The sequence below is a fragment of the Aquarana catesbeiana genome, linkage group LG01 (genome assembly GCF_042186555.1).
Source record: "Aquarana catesbeiana isolate 2022-GZ linkage group LG01, ASM4218655v1, whole genome shotgun sequence".
Classification (NCBI taxonomy): Eukaryota; Metazoa; Chordata; class Amphibia; order Anura; family Ranidae; genus Aquarana; species Aquarana catesbeiana.
The window spans coordinates 541,136,616-541,150,402 of record NC_133324.1 but is presented as its reverse complement, the minus strand read 5'-3'; the positions used below and the strand labels follow the sequence as shown (position 1 = coordinate 541,150,402).

Below are 13,787 nucleotides of genomic sequence, written 5' to 3'. Positions count from 1 at the left end.
TTACAGCCTAGACCTCGCTCCGAGTAATTTCCACCTGTTTGGACCTCTAAAAGAGTTCCTCGGGGGTCAGCATTTCAGCACTGATGATGAAGTGAAGCAGGCTGACCTAGTTTTCCAGTGTGTGTTTGTGTATGTATGTATATATGTTTGTGTGTGTGTGTATGTATGTATGTATATATATATATATATATATAGTGTATACACACATGAAGTGGGTGATGCTTGTATTTCTATAGCATACTGGGTGCTCTGTAAGCAAAAATGTAATACTTGTAGAGCTAGGCACTCAAAGAGCGCATATAATGTATAGAGAATTTTTATTCTGTGACTGACATTCCACTGAGGCACAGCCCATCAGGACAACTGACAAAGAGGCCGATATACCATTACCTACCTAAAAGTGAAAATGCCCTTTTACAGCAGTGTTGTTATCACCCACAATAAAAGTATACAGCATACACAGAGTATATATAATAATAATAATAATAAAATATATATATATATATATATATATATATATATATATATATATATATATATATATATATATATATATATATATATATATACACACTTACCAGACACTTTATTAGGTAGACCTTGCTTGTACCGAGTTGGACCCCCTTTTACCTTCAGAACTGCCTTAATTCTTTGTGAAAAAAAAAAACAAAAAACAAAAAAAACAAACAAAATATGTGGCGCTACCTCAGCCTAAGTGCAAAAGCTGATGAATGGGCAATAAGCAAAAAATAAGTAAAGTGCAATAATAAATTAATAAATAACAAGTGCAATAATAAATTACATGAACTACATATAAAAAATGACAATCATGAAGTGCAATAAGGAATGGGATAAACTCATTCAAGAAGGTGCAATGTACACAGAAGTGGAAAAGCAATGTGCAAAAAGGTGGATAAACTAGTGATACACTAATGCGTGTAATAAATGTCCAAAAAAGATGATGGTAGTAAGTGGTAAGTGCAGTCCAAAGAACCATGCAATGCGACTCCCAATAACAACAAAGTCCGGTCTTCTGAAGATAATAAAGAAAAGTGCAAGTGCAGTGAGCGATCACTGAGACGACAAGTGTCTGTGTTCATCCAATCATACTCCGGAGTGCGACACCTATTTCCCCCAGCCTCTCACCTGTAATAGCGGCCCCCAATGCGCCGAATTGAGCGTGAACCAACAAGTGGTATAACTGTATCCAGGGGATCAGCTTCAGTGTCCCTTTGAAAAAGTCACGTGTGTTGTGACACAACGCGTCAGAAAGGAGCCAGGTGCCGCTGTTTCCGGGGACGGCCAAACCCGGAAGCTTTCGCTTTCACTGCTGATCTTATCGATTTTTAATGTAAGTTGCTGCATTTTTTTGGAATAAATATTTTTAATTACTACACTATGGAGCTACTTCTTTTCTTTTCACCATCCATCTGATGACATCTACTGAGTGTGGGAGAGTGCTATCGATAATGGGTGTCCCCCGTGTGCTGTGACTACCACCGGAAGCTGATCCCCTGGATACAGTTATACCACTTGCTGATTCACGCTCGATTTGGCCCATTGGGGGCCGCTAATACAGGTGAGAGGCTGGGGGAAATAGGTGTCGCACTCCGGAGTATGATTGGATGAACACATTTATTTTTAGACACTTGTCGTCTCAGTGATCGCTCACTGCACTTGCACTTTCCTTTATTATCTTCAGAAGACCGGATTTTGTTGTTATTGGGAGTGGCATTGCATGGTTCTTTGGACTGCACTTACCACTTATTACCATCATCTTTTTTGGACATTTATTACACGCATTAAGTGTATCACTAGTTTATCCACCTTTTTGCACATCGCTTTTCCACTTCTGTGTACATTGCACCTTCTTGAATGAGTTTATCCCATTCCTTATTGCACATCATGATTTTAATTTTTTATATGTAGTTCATGTCATTTATTATTGCACTTGTTATTTATTAATTTATTATTGCACTTTACAAATGTTTTGCTTATTGCCCATTCATCAGCGTTTGCACTTAGGCTGAGGTAGCGCCACATATTTTGTTTTTTATTTATCTGAGTTATGTGAGTACACTGTTTTATGTTGGCGGCTCCTTTTTTAGCCTACTGGTCAGTGTGGTTTTGCGCATTAGTTTACCTTTTTTTTGTTCTTAATTCTTTGTGGCATAGATTCAACAAGGTGTTGACTTAAAACCTCCTGCAGTGAGCTTGATTGCACCTCTTTCTCCCATTATAACCTAAACGATCCTCCCCCTCTGGCAACGATCTTTAACAATTGACTAATGCCATCAACTCACCTGCAGGACATTTACTCCATCACCCTAATTTTGTTACACCTTGTTCTTTACTTACCTAACACCTTGCCAGTTTTCTATTTATTGACTATTGTAATGTTAGTGACTTGTTTGTTATATAGTTATATAGATTTAGAAAAGGCTGTCATAGTCCCAGAGATAGCTCACTACTCCCTCCACGATACATGGCGTGAACATAACCCTACAAGGAGAGAATACATGCATTACTTACGTGGCGTGAACATAACCCTACAAGGAGAGAATACACACATTACTCTCATCCTCACAAACAATTTTCTCGTATAGACCACCTTCTTGTAAGCATTAGTACCTCACCCCTTATACTTGATTCTCTAATCATACTATGTTCCTGGTCAGACCATAATACTGTCATGATGACTTTCTCCTCACTGGTCCCACGACCTTATCTCCGAACTTGGTATATCAATGACAGTCTACTAACCAATCCAAAATATAGACAAGATATAGAAAACGCTATACAAGACTATCATACAAGCAATACTCCCACAGTTACAGATCCCCTGACACTATGGGAAGCCTTTAAACCATCCATCAGAGAGGTTTGCATCAGCCAACCATCATACCAATGTAAACTAAAGAAACAACTTCATAAGCAACTAGACGAACTCTTCTATAAAGCTTTGGAGAATTTTCAAAATTTGTCCTCTCTGTCAAATAAACAAATCTACGATAAAGCACGATTGGAACTTGATCTATTTTTGACAGACTAGGCTGAAAATATTCTCCGGAAATACAAACACACTTTCTATATGAAAGCGAATAAGCCGAACACATTCTTGGCCTTAACCCTAGGTAAAGCGGACTATACCCCCAAACCAATTCGACTTCAACTTACTAAAGACACCTATTCCAGTAACCCTCAAAAAATTCTCCATGAGTTCCGCAGAAGACTCGCTAACCTATATCGGGATACTCATAAATTTGACCAAACAAACTTTGATGCCCTTCTCTCCTCCATTCAACTCCCCTCCCTCTCCGTTGCTCAAAAAGGAACCCTCGCTAGACCTATCTCAGATTTAGAAGTCCGCACAGCAATAAAAACATTAAAAACACACAAACGCCCAGGCCCTGACGGCTTTTTAGCAACCTACTATAAACACTTTGCTACCATATTATCCCCTCTTATGGTTGAAGCCTTCAACTCCCTACTCTCATACCATTCCTTTTGTACTGAATCCCTCTTAGCATCCATCACCATGATTCCTAAACTAAATACCGATGACACTTCCTGGTCCAACTACAGACCAATTTCCATACTTAATTTACACATCAAGATACTGGCTAAAATTCTTTCTAACCAACTTAACCCAATTATAGGATCCCTGATCCATAAAGATCAGACTGGGTTTATCCCTTCCAGACAAGCGGATGACAACATCCATTGCGCTACCCTATTTAGCCCATACGGCACGCACCCACCGCATCCCTGCCTGCTACCTCTTCATTGACATACAAAAGGCATTTGACTCTCTTTCGTGGCCTTACCTTAACTCCATCTTATGCCGTGTGGATTTGGAACACATTTCCTGCATTGTTATCTCTTCCATTTATCAAAACCCAAAAGCATATGTTTCCTACTCTGGATACTGTTCTGACCCCACATTGAAAGAGGAACCAGGCAGGGGTGCCTCCTTTCCCCTCTTCTTTTTGCTTTGGCAATTTAACCCCTAGCCCAGCTCACAGTAATCAAAATGTCAATACTACCTAAGATCCTATATCTTTTTATAGTACTCCCGATACATGTCCCAACATATTTTCTACAAATCCTACAGCGAAAAGCTTCCCAATTCATTTGGGGAAAACTTAACCCACTGCGGATGCAGGGTATGTATAGGGTAGGTTGTGGACGCCGGGGTTTAAGTGTTCCCAACTTCTCTAAATATTATTATGCTGCCCAATTAGCTCAATTACCCAAATACCACGCCACTAAAGAAATTCCGCTTTGGGTTGCGATTGAATCGATGGAATGTGACCCTTTCTCCACAGCAAGCCACGCCGAACAATTACAAACCATATCACTAAACATAGCCTCTCAATCTGGGACAGATTAAGAACTTGTTTCGGTCTCCAATCTAAACACAATCCTCTCCTCTCCTTCCTCAATAACCCTTACTTCTACCCAGCCTGGATATCTCCATCCTCCTTCACCGCATGGTCAAATGCAGAACTAATATGTGCCCATCATTTCTACAAATCCACTACTATCACACCTTTTACTACACTTCGTGAAACACATGCTCTACCTCAGAAAGAAACTTTCAGATACTTACAAAAAAAAACACTTTCTGTTCCAAAATGCTCCCCCAGATTCATCTACCCCAAGCTTCACAATCTTCGAGCAAGCTTGCAAATCCGACCCTCACAGACATGGACTCATCTCAGATTTGTGTGGCCAACTTTTATCACACACAACCTTTACCCCCCCACATCATACACTACCAAATGGGAAACTGATCTAAACCTCCAACCAGATACACTAAATTGGGCTCAGATCTGGCAGGCTACTAAATCGGCCACACCAAACATAGTGGCCTTAGAGACCAATTACAAGGTGCTTACCAGATGGTACCTGGTTCCTGCTAGGATATCAAAATTCCTCCCCCCAATACCCCTCTCACTGCTTCCGAGGCTGTACCGACCTGGGTACACATCTGGTGGGATTGTCCCAAAGCCGTGCCTTTTGGTCAGAAGTATTCAACATTCACTCTACCGTGTTCAAAACCACATCTTTTTTAATGAAAAAGATGTTTATTGAGCATAAAAAAGGATACATAATCAAGTACTAAGTGCAACAGGCACTAAACAAAAGAATACCACATCTGACATTATTTTCATGCAAGCAGCCACTTATCCCAAATTTTACTGTACTTGGTTGGGCAACCTCTGTGCAGGTACAACACCTTTTTGTAGGGAAGGGTGGCGTTTACTGCCCTCTTCCATTGCTGGATGGTGGGGGGGGTTGCCCTGATCCAGTTGCGGGCAATTTGCATTCTGGTGAGGAATAGGGATTCCTGTAGGAATATATTGAGGTATTTCTCCTCTTAAGGCAAAGAGAGGATGCCGAGTAGACATTGGTGGGGGCACAGAGATAGGGGAGAGCCCATGCGGTCATGGAGGAACTTAACCACCTGGGACCAGTATTCCTGAAGTCTTGGGCATGACCATAACAGATGGTAAAATGCACCTTGGGGGTCTCTGCACTTGGGGCATGTCGAGCTGTAATTTGGTTTGAACTTGGATAGGCGAGTCGGGGTGAGGTAGGATCTATGCAAAATGTATAGGTGGGTGAGTCTGATAGTTTAGGAGAGACTGTCTTGGAAGTGGCCAATGCATCCTCCCAGTCCCTGTCCTTCATGACCCCCAGGTCCGTCTCCCATTTGGACTTCAGTCAGTACGCATGCAAGGTGGCCGCTGGTATTATTAGGTGGTTGTAGAAGGATATCAGTCCTTTGGGGTCTTGACCACAGATCACACTCACAAGAGGCAGCGACTCAAGTCTGGGGACAGACTCTCCAAATTGGGAGTTGAGGGCGTGTTGAAGCTGGAGGTAGCGGAAGAGCATTCGGTTGGGAAGGTTGAATTCGTCTTTGATGGCTTGGAACACTCTGATTGTCCCGTTCTCTAGGACATGGGAGAGGAAGAGGATTCCTTTGGCAATCCATAGATTTTGGTCTGAGATTGTGTGTAGTTCAGGGAGTTGGGAGTTGTCCCACAGAGGCGTGTGGGTGTGAAATGTAGGGGCCTTGGTAGTGGTCATGGCGTGTTGCCAGATTTTGCAATGATGGGACAGCATGTTGTTTCTGATATCCGGAGGTCCACGGGTGCCACGCAGCAGGACTTGGAATGGTTAGGCGACCCGACCGATGTGGGGGGAGCACACCAGGGCTAAGTAGCAATCCCTATCTATTTGGTTGTAATAATAGAAATGCGACATTTGAGAAGCAATATAATATAGGGCAAGATCTGGAAGAGCAGTACCACCCAAGTGAACAGGGCACTTCAGAGTGCTCCATGAAAGCTTGTGCTGAGATGAGCCCCATACAAATGTGTTGAGGATGACTTCCATGGACCTAAAAATTCTGGGGGGAATGTAGAGGGGAGCATGCCAAAACAGATAAAGCAGTTTGGGGAGGAGAATCATTTTAACTAGGTTTATGCGCCCCATAACTCCAAGGGGGAGTCAGGACCAAATTTGAGTCTTAGTTTTAAGGAGGGCAAATAGAGGTTCTATAGTCTGCTAGTGCTCTTGAACATTGCACGCCCAGGTATTTAATTTGACTTGCTCTGACGAGTGGGAGTGTGGCCCGAGCCGCAGATGGGGCATCCAGGTCCAGCGGGAGGATTTGGGATTTAGACCAATTGATTTGTAGGCCGGAATATTCCCCAAACTGCTTTATCAGCTGCAAGGTTGCCTCAATGGAGGGACCTGAGTCTTCTAAATAAAGGAGCATGTCGTCCGCGTACAGGCTAAGGGTCTCAGTCACCTGGCCCATATGGAGACCTTTGATATGTGGGTGAGCCCTGATGTCAATAGCCAGCGGTTCCACGGCCAGGGCATACAATATAGGGGATATGGGGCAACCCTGGTGAGTGCCTCTGGACAGTGGGAACGGATCGGAGATCCTACCATTGACCTGGCTCTAGGCAGTGGGGGCCTGGTAAAGAAGCTGTAGCCATTTAACAAATTTAGGACCGAAGCCAAATCTGCGTAGACATTCCCAAAGGTAGCTCCATTCCACAGAATCGAACGCCTTTGCGGCGTCCAGGTTCACCACTACTCTGGATCCAGTGTTGTCATGCATGGACTGTAGGTTCTTAAAGAGCTTGCGAAGATTAAACGCAGTGTTCTTATTGGGCATAAACCCGGTTTGATCTGAATGGATCAAACTGAGTATTACTTTGTTGAGTCGTAGGGCAAGAATTTTGGCCAGAATTTTTTTACGTCCAGTTGCAGGAGCAATATGGGGCGAAAGGATTCTGGGTAGAGGGGGTCTTTACCTGGTTTAGGGATAAGGACAATAAGAGCCTCTCCCATGGATGATGGGAGGGTCGCAGAATCAAAGATGTGGGCGTATAGAGCTTGTAGTTTGGGAGTGAGGACTTTTTGGAATTGTGTGTAGAATTCTAGGGGGAGGCCATCTGAACCTGGCACTTTAGAGGGCGGGAGTTGTGCCATCGCTTCGGCAACACAGTCTGAGGTGATAGGTGCTTCTAATTGAGACCTTTGAGATTGAGTGAGGTTGGGGAAATCGATGTTTTGAAGGAACTGAGATAATTCGGTTTGTGTGTGGCGTGCCGTGGACGTATAGAGATTAGAGTAAAATCGCTTGAACTCCTCTGCCACCAAGTTGGGGTCCGAAGTCACGGTTCCAGTAACTGTCTGGAGCTGGACCACGACTGGGGGGCTATGGTCAAGATGAGCCATGTAGGCTAGCAGTTTACCTGCACGTTCTCTGTGCTCAAATATACGCTGCTTGCTAAAGAATATGCCCTGCTTCGCCTTTTCATAATGTAGTTGATTAGTTACTCTAGACTGTAAACGGACAAGGGAAGCATTGGCTGCCGAGGGGTCTATAAGAAATATCTGTTCGAGGGAACTCAGTAGCTCTTCAGCTTGTTGTAGCACGAGTTTGGATGTCGCTTTGTGTCTATTTATTCATGTAGATAGGACCAGTCTGGCATGTAGTTTGAAAGCCTCCCAGATTGACCCAATAGGCGCCGAGCCCAGGTTAGTACGAAAGAAATGCGTCCATTCTCTCTGTACGGCCTCTAGGTCTGACAAGACCGTGAGCCAGAATGGGTTCAGTCGCCACATATGAGGGGGGAAGCGGAGGGAAGCCTCAGTGTCATTCAATATGGGGAATGATCTGAGAGTACCCTGGTGCCGAATCCCACATCTATGAGGTTGGGCAGCACGGTGGGGGAGATCAGGATCAGGTCTATACGGGACATGGCTAATTGTGAGGGGGTAAAGCATGAGAAAGCTATTTTGGTTGGATATTTGTGTCTCCAATAGTCTGTCATGGCAAATTCGGCCATGAACTAGCCAACCTAGTGATGTGAGGAGGGGGTGGTGTCTGGATAGTCGTGCCGAGTCTGTCTAAACTGGGATTGATCATCATGTTGAAGTCTCCTATCCACATTACAGTCACTGTGGGGTATTTGGCCATGAAAATAAGTCCTTCCTGTAAGACATGGAACTGGAATGGTGGTGGGATGTAAAATGCCATAAGAAATACCTCCAGGCCACCGATAGTAGCGTGAAGGAACAGGAACCGGCCCTGAGGATCCGACTGCAGATGGTGAAGTTGGAATTGCACTGTTTTGGCAATGAGGATGGCTATACCAGTTGGAGGTATATGGGGCATGATATAGCCAGCCTACCCAAGGTTTTTTGAGTGCCATTTGGGTTTGGCCCGTAATGTGTGTTTCAACGAGAACAGAAACATTTGCTCATATACGTTTAAGATGAGAGAGGACAGCTACACCTTCAAACACTCCAGGTAATTATCTTAAGCGAGGCCATGAGGTATCTTGGGAGGTTTGAGCATGCAATCGGATCCGTCAGTGGAGGTGCCCAGCAGGGGGGTATGACATGTAGCGCATAGTATAAAGCAATGCAGAGTGTATAGAGGGAAAGGCATTACACGTGGGAGTGCAGCGAGTCTGTGCAAGTAGACGGTTGTAATCGAGGGAGCAGCATGACTAGTTGCACAGAGTGTCACTCCAAGCATTGCAAGACAATCTGTACACAATATGAAGTATGTGCTGTTAAATTGAAGCTTACAGCATATCAGCTGTGGATAATAATTCAGGTAAAACTTATAAACTTTGCCATTTCTGGACCACCTTGGCATGATATGAGCTTAAGCATATACATAGGGGAAGGTGTGACCCATGGGGGTGCAGCATCACCGTGCAAGCAGGTGGCCGGTAACAGGAAAACTGCGTGGCCGGTTGCACAGAGCACTACCCCCAATATTATGAAGCATACATAACTTCGATAGCTTTGGGAGGGCGTACATTGACGTCCTCCCAGAATCCCGCTTTCGCACGCCCCCTTGGGTGCGCACCTGGGAATATCCGAGACCGCCGGGTCCAGAGTAACCAGCACGGTAAATGGCTGCTAATAGCGGCTGTTTACCATGTGATTGCTCCATCAAATGACGGAGCGATCACTTGTAAACAAACCGGCATCACGTCCGGTTCCTCTCTCCCCAATCTGTACAGATCGGTACAGTGCGAGGAGAGATCAGTGGCAGCAGTGCTGTGGGCTGGATGTGTAGTGCTATGATATGTGCCCATTCCAGCCATCCATCCATGCTCGGCATACCCATCCATACTCAGCATACTCATCCATCCATGCTCACCCATCCATACTCCTCCATACTCAGCATACTCATCCATCCATCCATGCTCAGCCATCCATACTCAGCATACTCAGCCATCCATACTTGGCATACTCATCCATCTATCCATGCTCACCCATGCATACCCCTCCATACTCATCCATGCTCAGCCATCCATACTCAGCATACTCAGCCATCCATATTCAGCATACCCATCCATACTCAGCATACTCATCCATCCATTCATGCTCAGCCATCCATCCATGCTCAGCCATCCCATCCACCCCTTCCATAATTAGCCATACCCATCCGTACTCAGCCATACCCAGCAATACCCAGCCGTACTCAGCTGTACTCAGCCGTACCCAGCCGTACTCAGCCATACCCAGCCATCCCATCCATACCCAGCCGTACGCAGCTGTACCCAGCTGTACCCAGCCATACTCAGCCATACCCAGCTATACTCAGCCATCTATCCATGCTCACCCATGCATACTCCTCCATACTCATCCATGCTCAGCCATCCATACTCAGCATACTCAGCCATCCATATTCAGCATACCCATCCATACTCAGCATACTCATCCATCCATTCATGCTCAGCCATCCATCCATGCTCAGCCATCCCATCCACCCCTTCCATAATTAGCCATACCCATCCGTACTCAGCCATACCCAGCAATACCCAGCCGTACTCAGCTGTACTCAGCCGTACCCAGCCGTACTCAGCCATACCCAGCCATCCCATCCATACCCAGCCGTACGCAGCTGTACCCAGCTGTACCCAGCCATACTCAGCCATACCCAGCTATACTCAGCTGTACCCGGCCATACTCAGCCATGCTCATTCATGCTCAGTCATCCCATCCATACTCAGCCATCCACGGCTCATCCATCCCCATTCATGCTCATCCATGCCACATCAGTTCTCATCCATGCCACTACAGTGCCTCACAAATGTGTAATAGGTAGTAAAATTAGATTTGAAACGTATGCCCCTAGAACACCTGACGGTGCTCCCTGCATGTTGGGCCTCTCTATGTGGCCACACTGTGGAAAAGTCTCACACATGTGGTATCGCCATACTCAGGAGGAGTAGGAGAATCTATTTTGGGTTGTAGTTTTTGGTATGTACATGCTATGTGTTAGAAACATTGTGTAAATGGACAAGATTGTGTAAAAAAAAAAAATGCGTTTTTCATTTTCTTTACACATTTTCCAAAAACTTGTAGAAAAAAATGACATGTTCAAAAGACTCATTATGCCTCATAGATTATACATTGGGGTGTTTTCTTTCCAAAATGGGGTAATTTTGGGGGCGTTTCCATTGTCCTGGTTCTCCAGGGCCTTCAAAAGTGTAAGAGGTAGTCAAGAAATGATATGTGTAATTTATGCTCCAAGAACACCTGATGGCGCTTCCTGCATGTTGGGCCTCTGTATGTGGCCACACTGTGTAATATAGTAATGAAATATGAGTGGTGTATCTGCGCAACGGAACAGAAAATTAAAAAAGTGGAGAAAATGGAAAAAAATGGAAACAATGGAAGAAATCGCATAAAGGACTGCTGCCTCCACAGATGTGATTTCCACCAAGGTGGAAAAAAACAGAAGGTAAGTGAAGGGTTAGTGTGTGGGTGTGGCGCTGTCCTAATTCATAGAACACTTGGTAGATCGTGTGTAGCCAAATCCCATATGTAAAGTCGCATATAAAGTATAGACCAAAATTGCAAATAAAAAATTCAACGAAAATAAAACCAAACATAAAACAGCAAAGTGACCCCCTTTGGAGTGTATAGGTGTAACGTTGTCCTAGTGGAGAAAAAAGTGGAGAAAATGGAAAAAAATGGAAACAATGGAAGAAATCGCATAAAGGACTGCTGCCTCCACAGATGTGATTTCCACCAAGGTGGAAAAAACAGAAGGTAAGTGAAGGGTTAGTGTGTGGGTGTGGCGCTGTCCTAATTCATAGAATACTTGGTAGATCGTGTGTAGCCAAATCCCATATGTAAAGTCGCATATAAAGTATAGACCAAAATTGCAAATAAAAAATTCTACGAAAATAAAACCAAACATAAAACCAAACCAAATGTAAAGTCGCATATAAAGTATAGACCCATATGTCACTTTAAGGGGGTCACTTTGCTGTTTTATGTTTGGTTTTATTTTCGTTGAATTTTTTATTTGCAATTTTGGTCTATACTTTATATACGACTTTACATATGGGATTTGGCTACACACGATCTACCAAGTATTCTATGAATTAGGACAGCGCCACACCCACACACTAACCCTTCACTTACCTTCTGTTTTTTCCACCTTGGTGGAAATCACATCTGTGGAGGCAGCAGTCCTTTATGTGATTTATTCCATTGTTTCCATTTTTTTCCATTTTCTCCACTTTTTTCTCCACTAGGACAACGTTACACCTATACACTCCAAAGGGGGTCACTTTGCTGTTTTATGTTTGGTTTTATTTTCGTTGAATTTTTTTATTTGCAATTTTGGTCTATACTTTATATGCGACTTTACATATGGGATTTGGCTACACACGATCTACCAAGTATTCTATGAATTAGGACAGCGCCACACCCACACACTAACCCTTCACTCACACTGTGTAAAAATCTCACACATGTGGTATCGCCATACTCAGGAGGAATAGTAGAATGTGTTTTGGGGTGTAATTTGTGCTGTGCATATGCTGTGTGTGAGAAATAACCTGCTAATATAACAATTTTGTGAAAAAAAATCTTGATTTTGCAAAGAATTGTGGGAAAAAATTACAACTTCAAAAAACTCACCCTAACTAAATACCTTGGAATGTCTACTTTCCAAAAAGGGGTCATTTGGGGGGTATTTGTACTTTTCTGGCATGTTAGGGTCTCAAGAAATTAAATAGGTTGTCAGTGCATCAGGTGTGATCAATTTTCAGAGATTGGCACTATAGCTTATGGACTCTATAACTTTCACAAAGACCAAATAATATACACCGATTTGGGTTATTGTTACCAAAGATATGTAGCAGTATAAATTTTGGCCAAAATATATGAAGAAAAATTACTAATTTGCAAAATTTTATAACAGAAACTAAGAAAAATGCATTTTTTTTACAGCATTTCGGTCTTTTTTCTTTTATAGCACAAAAAATTTAAAAAAAATTAAAAAACAGCAGTGATTAAATACCACCAAAAGAAAGCTCCATTTGTGTGAAAAAAAGACAAAAATTTCATATGTGTACAGTGTTGCGTGACTTAGTAATTGTCATTCAAAATGTGAGAGCACCGAAAAAAAGCTGAAAATTGGTCTGGTTAGGAAGGGGGTTTAAGTGCCCAGTGGGTAAGTGGTTAAAAGTCAGCGGCTACATTATATGTAGCCGCTGACTTTTAATTCTGTGGTGGTGGTGGTGGGGGGGGGGGGATGAAGGAGCTACACTTTAAGTGTTATACAGGTGTGGAAGCAGAAATGGTTAAAGAAGAATTCTAGATTGGTAGTTGATATTGTATAAATACACATTTCGATAACCATGCTGTAAATATAAACTAATATATCATGCTGAAGTATTTGCACCTGCTGGGGTTTGCCTCAATCCTTAATATCCAAATGAGCCCCCAAAAACTCAGCATATGCTTCTATTTTGATATAAAAAGTATATAAATAAAGAGAGATAAAAATGTAAATTCCAAAATCCTACATTTTGAAGATATTTTTTTTCCTTTTGGTGCTGCAGATAATTGAATTGTTAAAGGTGTAGCACCATCTTATGGCTAAAGTAGAGATTCACATCTCAGAGAAAGCAGGAACGGCAGGTTTCATGTAGAGCTGCCTATAGAGATGGTCAAAGGAAGGAAAAATTCATAAACATACTGCATCTCAGAATTGTCAGAGCCACATAAACACAGTAAACTGTAAATTGTCATGTCAAAGAGGAAGGTAGGAGCATAAAATATTTTTGGCACACTAACAGTTACTGTATTTTTCTGTATTAGCATTATGTTTCAAGGGATAAAACATGGGGAAATGTGCATGTATTCCAGAGATGTACTAAAGTGTGTTTTTTTTTGCTTTGGCATATGCTTTAAGGGGACAGTTTAGATTG

General features: G+C 43.0%; 1 protein-coding gene across 13 annotated transcripts in view; it reads left to right on the top strand.

Annotated features, from left to right (window-relative positions):
- The window catches only part of ADGRL3 (adhesion G protein-coupled receptor L3), a 1,522,275-nt gene that overhangs the window by 1,160,734 nt on the left and 347,754 nt on the right, over positions 1–13,787 (top strand). The gene's annotated exons all lie outside the window — the stretch shown is intronic.